This window comes from Protopterus annectens, chromosome 1.part0 (assembly GCF_019279795.1).
Source record: "Protopterus annectens isolate FY-2018-M chromosome 1.part0, PAN1.0, whole genome shotgun sequence".
Taxonomy (NCBI): Eukaryota; Metazoa; Chordata; order Ceratodontiformes; family Protopteridae; genus Protopterus; species Protopterus annectens.
The window spans coordinates 31,230,693-31,251,137 of NC_056725.1; the positions used below are offsets into that span (position 1 = coordinate 31,230,693).

A 20,445-nucleotide genomic window follows, 5' to 3' on the forward strand; every position below is an offset into this window, starting at 1 on the left:
ATATGACAGATGTTGGAGACCCTTTATCCTTTTGGTGGGGGACTTTTGGGGTCTCTCTGATTGCTGCAGATGTCAGGTGAGATACATCCAGAATGGGGCATTGTACTCTATCATTGGTCTGATAAGTGAAGAGTACAGGGGAACAATGACCCCACTAGATCTGGATGTGAATCCCTTCCTGATCAGGTGGGCAATGTAGAAGGTCTTTCTAGCCACGTTAGCAACGTGAGTGTCAGGAGAAAGGCCACTGTCAACCTGGGTCCCCAGGTCCATGATAACCTCTGTGCTTACAGGATTGCCACCTATATGGTAGCTTGGGGTTACCTTGCTTTTCCCGCAGGGTATGACTATACATGTTTTGGCATTTAACGTCAGGCCATGGCTCTGGCACCAGCTATCAGTGTCCGTGAGTCCCTTCTGAAGGATATCCGTGTCTGATGCACTGTCCACTATGGCGCCCAGTTTGCAGTCATCTGCAAACGTCAGCCAAAGTCCTCCCATGTTGGCCTGTACCTCTGAGAAGTAGATGACGAACAATAGGGGGCCAAGGACTGAGCCCTGTGGGACACCACTTGTGACCAGCTTGGAGTCTGACATAGCGCCAGCAACTCTAACCCTGTGGGTCCTGTCCTTAAGCCAGTTTGCAACCCATCTTGTGGCATATGGGTTTACATTTAGGTTGGTAGGTCCTTCTACAATACCCGAGTGGGGTATTGCGTCGTAAGCCTTTGCAAGGTCAAGGTAGGCTGTATGGACTGCCCTTCCCTCAGCAATGGCCTTAGTGACTGTTTTGAAGAAGTCGACCAAGTTCAAAAGGCATGATCTGCCCTTGACCAAGCCAAACTGGGACGGGTCCAATGTCCGCATGTCCCCTATATCTTTGTTTATGAGCTCCATTATGATCCTCTCCATAGCTTTGCAGACTAGACTTGTTAAGCTTATGGGGTGGTAATTACCAGGGTCCGTAGAGGCACCGCCTTTGTGCAGATGTGCACAACTGGACCCTAACCAGGCTGTTGTGCACACTATGGAAATGTAAAGCAGTGATAGGACTAAAGCCCAGGATACTGACCACCACAGTGAAAGTACTGAACCACTACACTATACAGTACTACAGTGTTAGGTAAGTATGAACGGATGTTGACAATTGTGTGCAAAGAATCCCATGCAAAACCTGCAGGCACAGTATACTCCCTGTTGTGTTCACACAAAAAGCATTTGGACAGTAACTACACAACATGGCACAGAACACACAACCATAAACTGGAGGTATTTGTTGAAGGTCACACTCATCCACAAATGTGATGGGCTGCAGAGTTCAACATATGGAAAGCTCACACTGGGCATGCTCACACACTTAGATAAATGAGACATCTTTCACACATGCCATGGGAAGGCTGAACTGGGCATGCTCACACACTTAGTCCAAATGTTACTCTTAGCAACTGTGAAAACACACCAGAGGATGCTCATTCCCCTTTCTAGACACTGATCATGTCAGCACCCTATAAGTATATCAGGAGAAAAGGAATCTCCCAGTAATCCGAATAGCGCGCTCTGCTAATGCGTCCGTCTCTAGTGTCATAACATAGTTAGGTAGGGGTTTGAATCCAGCAAGTGTGTGTGAAGGGGGGTAAGTGTGTGTGTGTATGTAAGGAGCATCCTTTTTGGCAACTGTGAAAACATACCACAGGATGCTCATTCCCCTTTCTAAACTCTGATGAAGTCAGCACCCTATAAGTATATCAGGAGAAAGGAAATCTACCAGTAATGCGAATAGCGCGTTCTGCTAATGAGTCTGTCTCTAGTGTCATAACATAGTTAGGTAGGGGTTTGAATCCAGCAAGTGCGTGTGAAGGGGGGGTAAGTGTGTATGACAGAAATATCCCTTTTGGCAACTGGGAAAACACACTACAGGATGCACATACCCCTTTCTAAATGATATCACAATTATTTATGGCTTTTGATTACAGACATGCCTCGTGTGTTTTGCCCACACAGAATGCCCATGTGTGCGGGTGGTCTCTCACAATAATGCATGACATTGATTAAACCAGTTATGGCAATGCACACATGATGTATGTGTGTGCCAAATACACATATGTACCTGTGACCTTCAATAGTTACCATGTGTGATGCCTGCCACATGTGAATACATGGTATTTGCACAGGGTAACATTATGACTGTGGTCTTCTGTGTAGGTGCTGCATGTGGGATGTGTATATACAGTGTGAGATGTAGATGCTATCAGCCTAGTAGTGAGGGATACACACCTGGTCTGGGGCATATAGTCTACCTGTTGTTGATGAACAGGTGCTGCATGTTTTCACCTGTTGTGGGAGTGGTAAGACGTTATTCCATAGCAATGCAGTGACCGCATGCTAAGAACCTTTCAGCTAGGGTGTTGTAGCTACAGTAATTCATTAGCATTCAGTAATATGTCAGAATCCCTGGTGAGGGTCTGATGCCAACCAAGGTCAGGGTTCTACCAGCCTGCGTCACTTGCTCAGTGATCCCTTCCATGTTCCCTATCATGTATCCCAGTGAGGGACATCCCACATCAGCTGTGGTGGCATGGACAATGACAGAGTCATGTGTCCATGCATCTGACTGATCTGTATGCTTGTGTTATGTGGTGGACCATAGTGCCCCATGAGCATATCACTGTGACCTACACCTTGTCCAGCCTGGTGAGCATGTCCTCACTGTACTGGACAATAAAAGTACCTAACACAACTGCAGCAGTAGTGTTGTATAGCTGTACAGACTGTGCTTGTTTGGCACACAGGATTTGTGTGCTATGTGTTATGCGTGCTGTGTGCAGGCCTAACGTATGCCTGTGTGCCAGCTGCAGAGGTGTCTGCCAGTCATGCAGGATGCTATCCTTAGGCTCCACGAATGGCCCGGTGTGTTTCCATGCTTGTATTGCTGTCAGTGTTGGTCCACATCAGACTGGTATTGCTGTCACTAGTATTTCATGCCACCTGACAGGTTATGCCAGTACTGGGTTCAGAGTGCTTAGTCCACAGTTTGGCCATGTGTTTCCATCTCATACATGTGTTGTACATCCATGAGTAGGGGATAGGGTCGACTGTGTACATGTGGCAGCTGTGACATTACTACATGACTCACATATTCCACAACTGTACCATAGAGGTGGCTGACAACTGACCTTTGCACATGCTACCATAGTATTGAGATTGCATTGGTGATTAACAGCACATAGGGCCATTGGTGAACAAGATACATAGGTCCATAGGTTCATACAAGGATATCTGCCCTAGGGCATTTATACACCTAGCCAGAATGTGTGTGGCTTTCACCATGCATTGTAAATCTATCTTGCTATGCCCTTTTCCAAGGTTAGTATACTGTGCCTCTGTCTAACAGTGACACATAAGTGATACCCAGGGTAAACCTACAATGTCACATCCAGTCATTAATATCACTCTTGAAGATAGTCACTGAGTGACTCTGCCTAACCTCTATTGGGATAATATTCCAGAATGAAGGGAGCCTCTGAGTTATGAATGTGCCCCTCCAGCATGTCCTATGTATATCACTCCTGAGGTTCAAGTCTTTCCAGCGTGTATCCTGATGGGATCTGGATATTCTGAGGTGCAGCATGGCCATTAAGTCAGGGTTTGACGTGGCTTTATATGTCAGGCACAGATTGCCTATGAAGAGGCAGTATGCCACTATATAGAACTGCTGTTTCTTTAACCAGTCAGTATGTGGCATCTGTTTGAGCCCTTTGATCCTCTTGTTGAGGTACGTATGTGGTCTTTCCAGTTGCTGCAGGTGTCTGGTAAGGTGCATGCCGACAGGGTCATTGTAGTCAATTGTGGGCATGATGAGGGATGAGTAAAGAGGCGCAATGTCCTCCCCTGATCTACATGTGAATCCCATCATGATGATGTGGCCCATATAAAATGTTTTCCTAACCACTTTGTCCATGTTGTTGTCAAATGGTAGAATGCTATCAACCTGTGTACCCCAAGGTCCATAATTCCTTTGTCTGCACTTAATGGATTAACACATATGTGGTACTTTGTGGTCACTTTGTGTTTGACAAAGGGGATGACTATACGCTTTTTGGCATTCAGCTTGAGGCCATGGCTGTGGCACAAGTCGTGTGTTTGCAAGAGGCCCTTTTGGAGGATGCGTGTGTTAGCTGGAGAGTTGATTATGGCATCCGGTTTGCAGTCATCTGCGACTTGCTCAGCCACAGTACTTCCATGTTGGCCTGTACCTCTGATAAATGTATACTGAACATGACCGATCCCAGGGCTGAGCCTTGTGGGACACCACTTGTAACTGGTTTTGAGGCTGACATGGCTCCAGCAATTCTAACCATGTGTGTTCTGCCCTTGAGCCACTGTGCAATATCTGTAGTGACATAGGGGTTAATATGTACACTGGTGATCTTCCCTAGAATGCACAAATGGGGTATTGTATCAAAGGCTTATGCAAGGTCCAGGTATGCTGTGTAGACCACCTTCCACTTGACAGTGGCCTTGGTGACCCGTTTCAAAGAAATCAAACGTGTTTGAGAGGCAGAATCTGCCATTAATAAAGCCAAACTGTGTATGGTGACATGTCTGTAGCTCCCCAATATCTATATATATGAGGTTCATGATGATCCTTGCCATAGCTTTGCAGACCAAGCTATTCAGACATATGGGGCGAATAGTGTCCAGGATCCGTTAAGGCACCACCTGAATGTAGAGGGACCACTGTTGCTGTACGCCACTCTTTGGCCACATATCGTGTAGTAAGGCTGGGATTGAACAGTAGTGTTATGTCTGGGTGTAGCTCTTCTTGGGGTTCATGTAGGACACAGCCTGGGACACTGTCTGGTCCCATTGATGCAGTGTTTATTGCTTTGGAGAGGGCAGCTCTTACCTGAGCATCTGGGATGTCAGGGGGGGCAGCACTCTGCTGGGAGACATATTTGCCCTTTTGGTGTGGTGGGGGGGAGAAGGTAGCAGTGAACCTGTCCACTAGGATGATGGCAATGTCTCTGTGTTTGGTATTTCGTGTGACATCTTGGACTACCTCTGAGCATATCTGGGTATTACCACCCAGGTTCCTAACATAACTACAGAAAGCCTTGTGATTTTCCTCCGTGTCTTGTGGAATCTACTCTCAAAGATGGCCTTAGACAATCTTATGAGTGCCTGTAGTTGTCTTCTAATACTCATCAGTGATGCCTTCACATTTTGGGAGTGTTGTATCACGTAGTGGCTTCATCCTTCTATTGTATAGTTTGTTTATGGCTGGTGTCCAGCACACAGGACGTCTGCCTTTGGAGGATTGGGTCTTGCTTTCATATGTGATTGCATGATCCATGCATTCCTGAATGTGTCCATAGAATGCCTTTATACAGTTATCTGCAGTCTGGTCCATATTTTCAACAGGCCTGGGGGCTTTGAAGGTTTCCACATAATTTGAGGACTGTGAACATGCTTGACATGAGCTGTTGACTGACGTCCCGCCCTCCAGACTGAGCAAGGTGAGGGTCACATTTAGCTACCTGTCGGGTGATAGAATGTGCCACATAACACAAGCACACAGGTCACTCCACAGCAAGTACAAGTATGAGGCAGTCATTGTCCATGCTGGTGTGAACAACCTGAGACGTACCTCCCTGGACCACATGGAAAGAGACAAAGTAGCTCTTAAAGCACCCTCTCAAACTCAGGACCCCCACACAGCCTTCATGCTGACACAGGAGAGTATAGATTTCTCTGCAAACACCATCATACTGGGTGACGTCAGCTACCCAAACATAGACTGTGAACATTACTCAAGCCACAATACCCAAGCTCTAGGGTTCCCATAGTTCAGACACTCTTTAGCTCCCACAAGAGGGGCAGATATACTAGACCTGATCATCACAAACATGAGTACAAAATGCTCACCACTTGAAGTATATCCCTCATTGTTGCAATCGAACCATATACTAATCACACTGGAGTACTGGATCCCCCACATAATGCAAACCTCAAACACATCGATGTGTGTGTGGGAAATGCCCCTATTAGCAACTGTGACAGTACACTACAGGATGCAGATTCCCCTTTTGAAACACTGATTATGTCAGCACTCTATAACTTTATTACCTGAATTAAAGTTCTCCAGTAGTTCGTATAGCGCGCTATGTTAATGCGTCTTTCTCCGGTGTCATAACATAGTTAGGTAGGGGGTTTGAATCCTGCAAAGGGAATGTATGTGTATTAGTATGAGTGGGATTTGTGTGTGTGCATAATGCTGTGAGGGAAAAGTGCCTTTTGCCAACTGGGAGAACACACTACAGGGTGCACATCCCTCTTTCTAAACACAGATGATGTCAGCACCCTCTAAGTACAGCATTAGAAAGGATTTCTCCCACTAATGCAAATAGCACACTCTGCTAATGTGTCTGCCTCTAGTGTCATAACACAGTTAGGTAGGGGTTTGAATCTTGCAAATGTAAAGTATGTGTTTTACTGTGGGTGGGGTTAGTGTGTGCACAGTGGTGGGGGTGGGATGTGGCTTTTGCCAAATGGGGCTATGCACTGCAGGGTGCACATTTCCCTTAACAAACAGTGATGTTGACAGCACCCTATACAAACAAAACAACAAAAGAGAAGGTGTTGGTACCAATAATGCATGTAAGGTAACACTTCAAGTAATGTCCACAAAACGAAGTAGGATAAACAAACAATCCTTTTACTCTATACAAACAACATGACAACAGACAACTGCCAGTACTCAGTATAGTGCTACATGCTACTGTAACATACACATGTACCAGAATATACCTAGATAGTGTTTTGAGGCCTGAATGTGGCAAGTGTGTGGATGTGGGATGTTTCTGTGTGTGCATTTCCGTATGGAAAACATGTTTGATGTGGCAATCAGGGAACCACAGTACCTGATGCACATAACACTTTTAAACTAATGAGGTTGCCTGCACCCTGTGAGTACAGGTTGAGAGGAGGAAATCTGTAGTAATCCACATAGTGCACTTTTCAAATGTGTACCTGTCCTGTATCGACAGCTACTCATGTAGGGTAATAAATAATGGGAATGGCAGGTGAGCGTGTGCATGTGTGGGGGTAGCAGGGTGTGTGTAAATGCATGTGTGACAGAACAGATACATATAGCTGAATCTACATAACAGCACATGATGCACATTCCCATAGTCAATGGTAGCATGTGATGGTGTGCAGCTGGTAGACTTTGGTAAGTAGTATGGGGTGCAGATAACAATTCAGACATTCATACAGTTACTGCAGCAGGAATGCTGGGATATACACACAATCATAGTGGAACAGTGAACAGTTACCAACATGTTACTACTAATACACATCTATGTAGTCACCCTGTGCATCAGCAACGTGTTTAGCTTTTCCTGCACCAATGTTGTAGTATGCAGGAGGTGGCACAGTGTCATCATATGCACAGGGTGTGGGTTAGGTATGCCCAAGCCAGCCACTGGTAACACCAATTGACGTGTGTGTGTGTGTGTTTTTGTGAGGGGCAGCAGTACAGGGTGGACCAGTGTTGGTGCAGTGTGTGTGTGTATGTGTTTGCCCTAGGTGTTAAATTTATGCATGTGTGTAAGCACGCACACAGTCCCACATAATGGCTGCCATGTACAGGGTTTTGTGGACAGCCACAGACTGCACCTGTCAGGTCATCCAGATCAGTGTCTGTGGGCACGGACACAGTACCTGTGCCTGGCAGGGGTGCTACGGACCGTATCCGGTACTAACCCAGACTGGGTGTTATCGGAAGCGGGGGTGTGTTGACTGGACACAGTTCCCTGTTGGGACTGTCCAGAGCCACGTGCACGTGGTCTCCTGGGGCGTCCTGATGACAGCACAGACCCAGCATTGCTGGGGCTGGTGCTGGCACTTGAGGTGCGTGAGTGGGCCTGTTGTCGTCTGCGGCCACTGCCAGCTGGTGCTGTTGCCAGCATACGGCCACATCGACGTTGCAAACGCACATCATCGCCCCGGCCCATGGACATCTGGTTGTGGAGCAGCTGTTATGTCCCCACAACCTCTGTCAACGACATCTGTGAAGTTACGAATAGCATTCGCGACGTCACGCATGCCGTCTGTCATGGCTGTGCGACATGCTCTCAGCTCCCTCAGACCCTGTCTGGTGTACCTTTCCATACGCGCCTGTGCCTGCATAACAGTCCAGAGGCAGTACGGCCACGGATGCCCCCACGAGAACCCATGGGCGACTGTCTGCGTGGTACCATTGGAGGACCCTGCTCATGGCTGCTTTGTGGGGATGCATGTACCACAGGTACCACATTACCCTGATCTGTGCCCACTGCATACTGTCCATCACCTAGGGACAATGGTGACAAAGGATGTAATGGCAGGATGACTGTGCGCATTGAAGGGGTTGACAGCTGTGTACTGTCAATTGGCTGACCAATGGCTGACCCAGACACACCTTCCTGCACCATTATAGACATTTCATCATCATCAGTACCTGGGGCACATGATTCAGGTTCCCTGCTGCAGGTCACCAGAGCAGCACCAGAACCTACGGGAGGAAAACAGGGAACACAGATTACAGTCTTAACACATATTTGACAGAGATGCACTTCAATACTAATGCACACATTCAGAAATGGACACATGCACTCATGGACACACACACACACACACACACACACACACACATGGGCACAGGCACACTTGCACACATGCACACCCCACAGTAAACACACACATCAGTACTGAGTTACACTACTCTTACTATTGTTAAACTGGGTATTGCAGGTATTATTAAACACACTCACCAGCATGTATGGCCTGCCTCGTTGCTAGATGGGAGGGACCTGGAAATGTGAAGAAAGTAATGTCAGTGGGCACAAGTGTGCCATTTGTTTTGCATATGATACAGTACAGTGGTACACTAGTTCCCTTATACACATCAGCTGCTCATAATGTCTGTATCACACATGCACAATTACATATCATGATGACAGGTACATACCACGTGCACACCTTATGCGTGCATGAAGTAAAGTGTACAGAACAGTCCTATGTGCATACAAGGAGTTAACTCTAATCTCCCCCTTACCTCTCTTCAAACAACAAATCAAACTGTACTTCCAAAACCACTGGCTTTGTTCTTGTAGTACTCCAGGCTAGCTTCCCTCTCCCCACCCTCTCTTTACCTTTAACCCTTCATTGTGCGTAAAAACTAGCTTCTACCCTGTTTCTTTTCCCTTGCTGTCCTTCTATGCTCTGACCTACTTCTCCCATCCCTCCCACCTCCTCTTGACTGTCTTCCTTCTTTTCCTCACTTCCCTTCTTGACTCCTGCCTCTTCCCTATTATTTTATCTTTCATACTCCTTCTACGTCTCTACCCTTCTCAGCTTTAACTGTTATCTATATGGCTTTTGCCTTATTGCATAACCGTTATGTTTTAGGTAGACTTGCTTTGAAACCGACAGAACATTGTGTAGGAGTTTAAACTGTTTGAGTTCCTTAAATGTATGTTGATTTTATTAACAAGCTGATATATATTTCTATTATTTTGTATGTCTTTATTAACAACTTGTCTGTCTGCCTTTATTATGTTATGTGTGGAGCTTTTCTCCCCAGGCCTCTACTGAAAATGGACATATATCCAGCTAGACTAGCCCGGTCAACAAATGTAAAATTAATAACAAATAAATATGGCATCTTACCTGCACGCTCGGTGTCTTGCTGCTGTGTGGATCCAACCTCCATCATGATGCACGACTGATGCTGTTGTTCTGGGGCTAGATCCACAACACTTAGCAGTAGCCCCTCCTGTCTGGTGAGGGGGGATGTGTGGCCACCCCCCCACCTGTGGCAACCTGTTGCCTGCGGATATCTGCAGCACGCTGGTGGACATTTCTAATCAAATCACTGCAGTGATGTCTCACCTGCTCATATGTCCTATCATGCATGCCAACATCATTTATACTGCTAACAAGGTTTTGCAACAGTGCAGACCTCTCCTGCTGATTCTGGGTGGTGCGTGAAAACAGGATGGCATAGTCACGCACCAGGCTCTGGTGGATCTCTTCATCCTCTGCAGCAGTGTAGGCGGGGTTCCTTTTCGGAGCCATATTCCCCTGGAAAAGTACACAAACAGGTTATCAGCATAATATCTCAGCAATATATGGTACACATTCTATACAGGGAGTATTAAATTGTACTTATTACTGCTTGGTTGTAACTTGATTAAAGTGTCGCTATCATTCTAAGTCTTTTGGATTAAGCACTTGGCCTTCAGACCAGTTGTTTTACATTAGGGAGGTTTGTGGCAAGCACTGTGGTGGCAGGACACATAGCTTTCATCCTTCTAAGTTGGGAACTGCTGATTGAGAGCCCAGTGTCCAAGTGTATTAGTTCTGGTATAAGCAGTTGGCCTTCAGGCCAGTTATTTAACATTAACAAGGTTTGTGGTCTGCACTGTTGTGTGAGAATAGGCTGTACTTTGCCATTCATAGCTGGGAACTTCTGGTTTCAGGTTTATAGTGCCTGCATATTTTAGCTGTATCTTACTGACATTGGTACACCTTGTTTGCTGTAGCAAACACTACATCCAAGCCTCCTGAATCTAGCTTTGTTTATATGCTTGTTATCTGTTAGCTTGTTATTTCACTGGTACGCTACTTCCACATAATACACAGCTTCTCGGCACTTCTGTGACTCACTACTGATATCTGCATTGCTTACTGTACGTATTTCCATGTTACACATGACAGCAAGTGACTGTTTGTTATTTTTGCATTTACTTAATTGTAACACATTGCACTTAAGTTACCTGGCACTTGCTCACTGAAGCTATTATATCAGTCAGCAGTAGTAAGTAATATCAGTACACCCTCACTCCCCACTGGACCTTGTTTTCAATTATTATGGAATTCACAATAGTATTCTAGCATGTCCAAAGGTCAGTTGTCAGTCTCCTCTCCAGTCCAGCTGGTGAGTGTGGTAATCCAGAGGCAATGTTATAACAGCTGCATGTACACAGACAACCCCCTCCTCCTAACAACAAATTCAAACACATGTGAGTGATGCAACCATATACCAAACTGGAGGCTAGGCTCTCTCTACTCAATACTGCCATAACCAGTCAGGTGGAGAAGGAAACCACACTCACTACACTTCCAGTCTCACATAGACCTACCACGACAGCAAAACTAACACATACTCGGAGGCTCAGACTACAGATCTGCCTACGCAGCAGAGACCTCCAAAGCGGACATCCAAGCAACCACTACCACAGAAACAAACACGTGCAGCACATCTCACAAAGCCAATGTGCTGAACACTCACAGCCCTTAACAGTAAACAACACACCTCATACACCTGTAATAGGTGCATCTATCATCAGGCACACTGACATCACGTTCACCAGGCTTAGCGAGTAGAGGGTAACAGTGTGCAGCCTGTCCGGCACTACGACCCACCACATAACACAAACACTCAAGTAACTCCAAGGCAAGTACAGGTATGACTCACTCAATGTCCATGCTGGTGTGAATGACCTGACACATACCTCCCTGGAGTACATGACATGAGACAGAAAGGAGCTCTCTGAGCATGTAGCCCAAGACAGTATGACCCTGACCTTGAGTAGCATCTTACCCTCACCAAGAATGATGCCACAATATCAAGGCAAGATGATCCCTTTCAACAATTGAATGAAGTACTGGTGTCATTCACAGGTGAGCCAATGCCTGTCATCTTGGGGTGATATGCTGTACAAGCCACGATGCTTTGCTAGGGACAGCTTGCACCTGTCACCCCTGGCCTTTTGGATTTTGGCAGAGGCTCTTGCTACACCCATAGTGCCTTTATTAGGCAAGGTTCATAAGGCAAACCCACATCCATACGTATCACAAAGGATGAGGAACTAAGAGTGATGCTACTAAACACCAGAAGTCTAGACCTCAGGATACACACACTCAAAACTCTACTTAGCATTATGGACATCGATATCTGTGCAGTAACAGAAACCGGTTTCAGGTTTCCCAGGAGCACACCAGCACTAACAAGTTATACCTGTTACCATTCTTGTCTGCCCCAACACTTGGACCAGACAACAAAGGAGGGGGAGTATCAATATTCATCGCAGATTCCCACTCCTCCACATTGGTGGCAAAGTATCACATAGGTGTTAAGCCATTGAGTACAGAAAACGTAATTTGGGACCTGGGGAACAAACTTGATGGCAATCTGTCATTTGTCAACCACATGGCCAACGTGGATTGAAAGACATGTTATATAGCCCAGCTAATCATGAAGGGATTCACATGTACGGCAGGGGAGGTCATTGTGCCTCTTTACTCCTCCATCAGGCCTATAATTGAGTACAATGCACCTTTTGGGATGTACCTAACCAGACACCTACAGCAACTGGTAAAGCCCAACAGTACCTCATCAAGAGGATCAAAGGGCTCAAACAGAAGCCATATGCTGCCCAGGTAAAATCCAGCAGGACTCAGTGGCATACTGCCTGTTCAGAGGCAATCTGTGCCTGCCATATACAGCCATGTCCATCCCAGAAGTAATGAACATGCTGCACCTCAGGAAATCAAAATCCCATATAGCCACACGCTCAGGAGACCTGAACCTTAGCACTGACATAAATAGGACATGCTGGAGGGGCATATTCCTAACCCAGAGGCTCCCTTCACTCTGTAATGAACTCACAGTACAGGTTAGGCAGAGTCACTCATTGACTCTCTTCCATAGGAATCTGGATGAGTGGATGGAGATCATAGTTGTACCCCGGGTATCACTTCTATGTCACTGTTAGACAGAGGCACAGTATACTAACCTCGGAAAAGGGCATAGCAGCATAAATTTTAATTGTGTGGCAAAAGACAAACACATTCTACTAGGCTTATCAATGCCCTAGGGCAAATAGCCTAGTATGAACCTATGAACCTATGTGTACTGCTATAGTACTTCTGCCATATGTTGCATGTGTGTGTGTTGTGGGGGATGCACAGGTAATGGCCAGATATTTCTGCACAGGCAACACGTCTGAAACACTCTGGGTGTTCATCCCTACATACTGTGTATGTGTGTTGCCATCCAACCCTGTGATGTGGACACACATTACTCAGCCTGGATATACATATCCCAACAACACCACAAGCACAGTACACTACCTTGCTATGTATGCATGTAATTACCCAGTTATTCACTAGTTAGGGCTGTGATGCTCTCCATGCAGCCCACTGGGCCAGTGGAAGCCACAACACACACTGCTGGCCCCTTTACAAAAGCTACCACAGACATCCCACATAGTGCATGTACTGTGCACACACATAGCTAACCCAGACCGTATGCACACCACTTATTTATCCTGTCCAGTGGACTACAGATACAGGCACATTGTATAACAATAGCAGGAGGCTACTGCAGCACAGGGCAGATTCACATGAAGGCAAGGCATCTGTGGTCAGCAGTGTTAAGATGCTTCACATTCACCAAATGCACAGATATTGGCAACATTGTTGCAAACAGTTTAGGTGCAGATACCCCCCCCCCCATTCTCCTACACAAGTGGAATTAGTTATCACAGATGACTGTAACCTCCCTATCATCTCACATGTCCAGGTGAGGGCCACCCTCAACATTGCAGAACACACAGCATCACTGTTACAAAATGGTATCCCTGGATGTGTGATACGTTCACCCCTAGAGGACATAGCACCACATTACAGACTGATATTAATCCCTGGCCATACTACAGGATATGTACCTGAACAGTGCCATACATACACAGTGGTCACACACCAATGAGGAGGAACCTCTACTGACCCTGGGAACTACTGCATCATATGCATAACTGGCCTTGTGTTCTAAGCTATGGAAGTTTTAAGTATGGACAACATGTACAGCAATATTACATATGTATATATTTCAGGACTAAGTACACACAACCTATCTCATGGACATACCTATAGATAGTGAACTATGATACATTTGGAGGTGTCACAGTAAGCACAGTATTAACCTGCTACTTTGCATTACCTGTGTTTGTGGCAGCTGCTGCTGTGTCAGTGGTGCTGCTTGCTGTTTGCTGCTGCTGCTGGTTTTGCTGCTGGCTGTCTTTATTTCTGTTTTTTTCTCTCTCTGTCTCTCTCTCTCTCTCTCTCTCTTTCTCTGTCGGTTTTGTGCAATTAATGTATTGCATGTGTGGAGTGTGGGTACTGGATGCTTTTGTAGGTATCTGCATAGGTCCATGTGATGGCCTCTGCACCAGTTGTAAGGCAGCATTTGCTAATTGCATGCAGCCAGTTGTGTACTGATTGCATGTCTCACTGTGATTTCAGGACAGTGCTATAAAAGGGTATGTGAGATAGGCGTTGCCCTTTCAGATTGTAAGGGCGTGGACCATGCTGGTATGCTGTTGACAGTGTACTGTGAGTGTGAAGGTTAGTACGTCTCTCATGCTTCATGCTGTGTTGTACATTCAGGTTGCTGCATTTCTCTCACCTGTTCCCTGTAGTGAGTGTGTATGCATACTGACACCTACAACTATATTTCATATGTATTGCTATATATATATATATATATATATATATATATATATATATATATATATATATATATATATATATATATATGTGTGTGTGTACATATACATACTTTCCTATATGTACATTAGCTGACATTATTGGGTACAAGCTAACAATTAGCAGGGCTGTTTCTGTTAACACTACACTAGTATGGGAATCCAGTAAGTGGGACAGTACAAGTCTGCCTGACATGCTTTGGGTAGTACACATACTATATTGCCTTTATCTTCATTCCTACTATTACATGTTCCACTTATTTTAGCACTATATTCCTATATGAGAGTCATGGCTTACTGGTAGGTCATACAGATTAGTGTTAAAATGGTCTTGTGGTAGGGCCTACTAGTATGCTTATATTTTGCTTTCAAATTGAGTACAGGGCCTAGCAATCAAAGTGCTGGAGGCACCTTTAAGCAGTTAAAGGGGTTAGTAGATCTCACAGGAGTCAGGCTGTGTTGCAGATTCTGGTTGCTGCATTTATCTTCACTGTTTCCTGTAGTGAGTGTGTATGGATACTGACACCTACCACTATATTTCATATGTATTTATATATATATATATATATATATATATGTATATATGTATGTGTGTATGTGTACATATACATACCTTCATATATGTACATTACCTTACATTATGTACAAGCTGACAATTAGCAGGGTTGTTTCTGTGAACACTAACATAGTATGGGAATCCAGTAATTCAGGCATTAAAAATCTACCTGACATGCTTTGGGTAGTACACATCCTATTGCCTTTATATTGATTCCTACTATTACATGTTATATATATTTTAGCACTATGTTCTTGTATGAGAGTCATGGCTTAGTGGTAGGTCATACAGACTAGTGTTACCAAGGTCCTGGGTTTGAGACTGACAGTGGGTATTTATTTTTCTTTCAGAATGAGTACAGGACCTGTCAATCAAAAGTGCCAAAGGCACTTTTAAGCATTTAAAACCAGGTCTGCGCTCGTTTTGCTCACGATGCACACTGGCGGTTAGCTCACAAGACACAAGCGCACACCCGCGCTTTTTTCTTTGAAAGAAAAGAAAAAGGGGTGACAGGAAAGTGGTGAAAAAGGGGTCACAAAGAGGGTAAGACAGTAGGGAAACAAGCTTGGAATTTGCAGGAAGGATGTAGGTGAGGCCCATAGCTGCCCATGTCTTTCCCAGCAACAGCTGTGCATTTGTATGCAATTTAGTGTGACATTTGGAACCTTCCACCCCTGAGAGAGGTGTCAGGACAACATTAATACCTGTTGTACAGCCAATTGTAATTGACAGTTTCAATGTCCAGCGGACATGTGTGCAACATGGACAGCTATGTATGGGGCGTAATTTTTTTGTGGATACGGAGTGCCCTTTTTTTTTTTTTTATCAGGGGAGAGTGGTATGTCAGGTGAGGTAGTCGGTATAGCTGGGGAGGTAGGTTGGGTAGGTTAACAGACAAGACGCATACAGGGGCGGTGTATGACACGTGGTGGGGTTACACAATTGACTGGGATGGAGGTTGGGATATCCAAGAAACATGAGCCCACAGATGGCAACAGTGGAACTGATATCCCCACCCATAGGCAGTTGCCACTGTTCCTTCACAGCCCAGGACGGGGCTGTGCTGGGGGCTGTGCAGGTGGGACAATGGGCAAGCCCGTAAGCTGTGCCACCCGGGCCTCAAGCTGGCGTAGGGGCCCAAGAACAGAGTCTTGGATCTCCCTTCGCACCACAGATCGGACACCTTGGAGGGTGAGTGGACGTGCTCCTCCGGCCACGCTTGCAGAGGGGGGACGGGCCCCATCCCCTGCAGCGCTTCCACCCGAAGGTGGCACAGGGCCACCAGAGGAGGGTCCATCCTGGGCACTAGTGCCAGGTGCACTCGCCAGCTGAGGTGGGAGAGGTGGGTCCGCTGGGACCTGCTATCCAAGCGTTCTAGGTTTGTGTGTATGTTATGTTAGTTTGGGTTAGTGGCATATTATTCCATTCAAATTAGTTGTAACAGCATGCATTGGTATTCCCATTAAACAAACACCCAGATATTAACACCATTGAACAACGGGCATATCAATATCACATGCATTATTTGAACGGAAATACACAATCGAACAACATGCAGGGTTGATTAATGGCAACAGGCCATCAGGTTTGCAGGTATGACCAGGGCACATGCAACAACAGACATGCATATATTTTTGAAACAGGACAAATGTCCATGGTTAATGAAATGTTCACATACCAATATTTAGTGGGTTTATTTGCAATTATAGGGTGGGGTGGAGAAAGAAAATGATGACACATTCATAAATTATACATAGATATACATTTGTAATAGAAACACAATGAACTTGTGGGAGATAGTTTCCAAATGATTTTTACTTGACTGTCATGCTAGACCTGTTACAGATGCATCACTATCCTAGTTATTTTGATTTTGATCAGATACATCATCCTGCTACACTTTGATGACAGGGCAGGGGACAACTATGGATGTTTAGTATGTCGGACAATCATTCATTCTATCTGCAAATTGCTGACTGTGATCACCATATACGGATTTTGGCCTGAACATTCAAGAGTCAGACACACTGAAATCAGTTTGGGATGTTAAGTTTTAATTCCCACATGCATTTAGTTCTGTAGAACCACACTGAAGTTTATATATTCAGGTGTTATTACTACTTTATTCATTGATACATGACCCTTTCTGTCACTCACACATCCTGCAATTTCACAGTTCAGGTTGGTACTTCTAGGCTTTGTTCATATATTAGACCTGTGGGGATTCCAACACTTTCCAGCAGCCTCACTTCTGTCATGATTCAGCATTTTAACAGGGGATATATCTCACATGTGATTACCTCAGATTCTGAAGCTGTACTCTTGAGACTACTGCAGGTTATACTACATTTAATTAATGGTGGGACATCTGTATTACAGCACTATTTATTTCTATCACTTATATTTCCAATTTCACTTGCATACTGATGAACTTGTTGCAGCCATACCTGCAGACTTTTACTTGCTGCTTGCACATTCTATTACTTTTAAGCAATACACTGCAGTGTTCTGCTACATGCTACACTATAATATTTATTTACAAGTACTAGGTGGGGTTACTAACCTGCATGGTGGCGCAGCCGGACCAGCCTGCGGTCATGTGTCTGTCTATTCATAGAGCAGACACCTGCAGCTGTAATACAAAACAAGTAATATTGGGATACACATCTCCATGGTATCAGCTAGTTGAATTCCTTACATAAGTAAAATGTAACTTACTCAGTAGTGGGGCGTTGGGCATATCCCGGGCCTCCTGGATCCATTGGGTCAACTGGTCTTGCTTACGTCGCTTCAGGTCCGCATGGTGGTGACGGACCTGCTCATCAGTGCGTGGAATCCCAGTAGCACTAGTAAGATCATGAGCCAACTGGTCCCATGCCTCCACCCTGTACGCTCCCCATGAGACCTGGCCCTGCATGAGTTGGGCCTCATGATGGTGAACTAGGAGCCAGACCATGTATCTGGACTCCAACGCCCCACCGCTGTGCTCGAAAGCAACTTCCCTCCCCTACTCCACTCATTCTGCCTGCAGGTCTATTCTACAATCGTTTATGCTGTGTATTCCCGCCTATGGGGCTTATATATGCCGATTTTCCTGCACATTTCTATGATTGGCTGGTTTAGAATTGTATCTACTTCACAGAAACTGCTTTATCATGCTCCATTTTGGATTACATCCTATATATATATATATATATATATATATATATATATATATATATATATATATATATATATGCTATTTCTGCATTTCTAAGTACTGCTGTCATGGCTTAGTGGTTTAGTACCTTGACTCTAGTGCATGGTATCCTGGGTTCGAATCTGACCACTGAATTTTAATTTTTATGACTGTCTAGAAATGACTTCAGGACCTGTCAATCAAACATGCCAAAAGCACTTTTAAGCACTTTAAAACCAGGTCTGCTTCGTTTTGCGGTGCTCACTTGCACCGCCAAGTTAGCTTGTGGGCGCGTCACGCAAACGGTGTGCGCTGGGTTACACCTTAATTGGCTAGTAACACGTATGTTAAACTAAGCACAGCTAGTTGCACACAGTTTGAGTCTGTTAAACCAGTGCTTAACTCTGAGCAAGCAATTTGCAGTTTGTGAAACACTACTTAGCTACGGGCACTCTCTCACTGCAGTTTAGCTATCAGTACATTTCTAACAATTTTTATTCTTGTATTACTTGGAAATATATGCTCTATTTCATTCCATTTTACAAAAGGAAATACTTTTACATTTGTACAATACTGTCAGGGGCCTTTTTAGTGCTTATTTACAAAAAAAAAAAAGGGTGTTGTGTGGGCTCGAACCTTGCCTGCCTGCTCTCAAGCCGACAACTGTACCGCTCTGCTATTACTTCTTGGCTTACTTTGCATATTTACAACGCTTACAACAGATATGTGGAGCACTTCATGACAATGCCGAGAAATTACGTCTTGATAAGTTAAATAAAATTAAGAGGGATCATGAGGATTTCTCTAAAGGAAATATCTTAGTTTGGCCCAGAAATCCACGGTATCAGAGGGATTCCAGAGCACAAGATGAACGGTTGAGAGAGAAACACACCTTTACAGAACGCACTGGGCATTCCAGGGACTCCAGAGAACGAGCAGGGTTGCCAATGGCAGCAGGCGTCACAGCAGGACGTACAGAGCCTGCTCACGTCATCAACGGACGACGTAACACCATTGCTGACACAGTTGATCCACTTTCACCCCCCGTTCATCACACACAGGGAGGTGACATTGACAACGGGACTTTTTCTACCCACTTGATCCCGGACATCGATACCAACAGTGCCGGCTTGCGTAGCACTGGGCAGCAGTGCATGACGAGCGGAACATCTTCTGCAACGGCTGAAGCGATGTCCTGTCGATTGTTGCACAAGATATGGAAGAGGTTACAGCAGGGACTGGAGCACGGCCCAAGGCATCGCGGGGCGTAAGCATTTTGGAACTTTACGGCCGTCAAGAAGAGAGGGGTCGAGAGAAGATCACAGAGCGACGACAGGGAGGCTGGGAAGAGGAGAAGGATTCTCCAATGACTCCTGGCTTCTGCAATAGCATTGTTTATAATTTATCATCACACTGTCTAACCACGGACGAGTTGTTCGTTTTGAACAAGGGACTAACTTTTGTGCCTAGCAATCCTTGTATGCATAATGAGGTAATTACTGACATCATGTTATTTTGTAGAAACTTGATGCTGAAGAGCATGTTTGGTAATGATATATCTAACTGTAATGTACTTAAAAAAGCAAGTGGATTTATACTACAGCTTTCACCCACCTTGCATCTTTTTTTGAGTGCTTGTGAGAAAGATATGGCCAAGTATTATACCGAAGGTCTCTTTTCCAAATATTATAATTTAATTACAGAGCAGACCACAGCTTTGAAGGGATTAGCTAACAACGCTTCTATAACAATAAAAAAGGCGGATAAGGGGGGAGCTATTGTTTTAATGGACACTACATGGTACAATGACAAAATAAAACATTTGCTACAAGATGACATGGCTTATATAGAGATTAATCCTGTATCTGTAAAACATATAGTTGATAAAGTACATAAGAAGTTAAATACCCTGAAGAACAACTTTAGTATCACTGAAGAGACTTATCAGTTTTTACTGATAGAGAAACCAGTAATCCCAATATTTAAGGCACTACCCAAACTGCACAAATGTTTGAATGACCCACCCCTTAGGCCGATTGTTTCGGGCAGGGGATGGGTAACTGAAAATGTCTCCATATGGATAGATTTTTTATTAAAACCTTATATCCAACAAATGGATA

General features: G+C 44.9%; 1 protein-coding gene across 1 annotated transcript in view; it reads left to right on the forward strand.

Moving 5' to 3' along the window:
- Window positions 1-20,445, forward strand: part of NUP133 (nucleoporin 133) — a 2,059,048-nt gene that overhangs the window by 104,629 nt on the left and 1,933,974 nt on the right. The window lies entirely within an intron of this gene.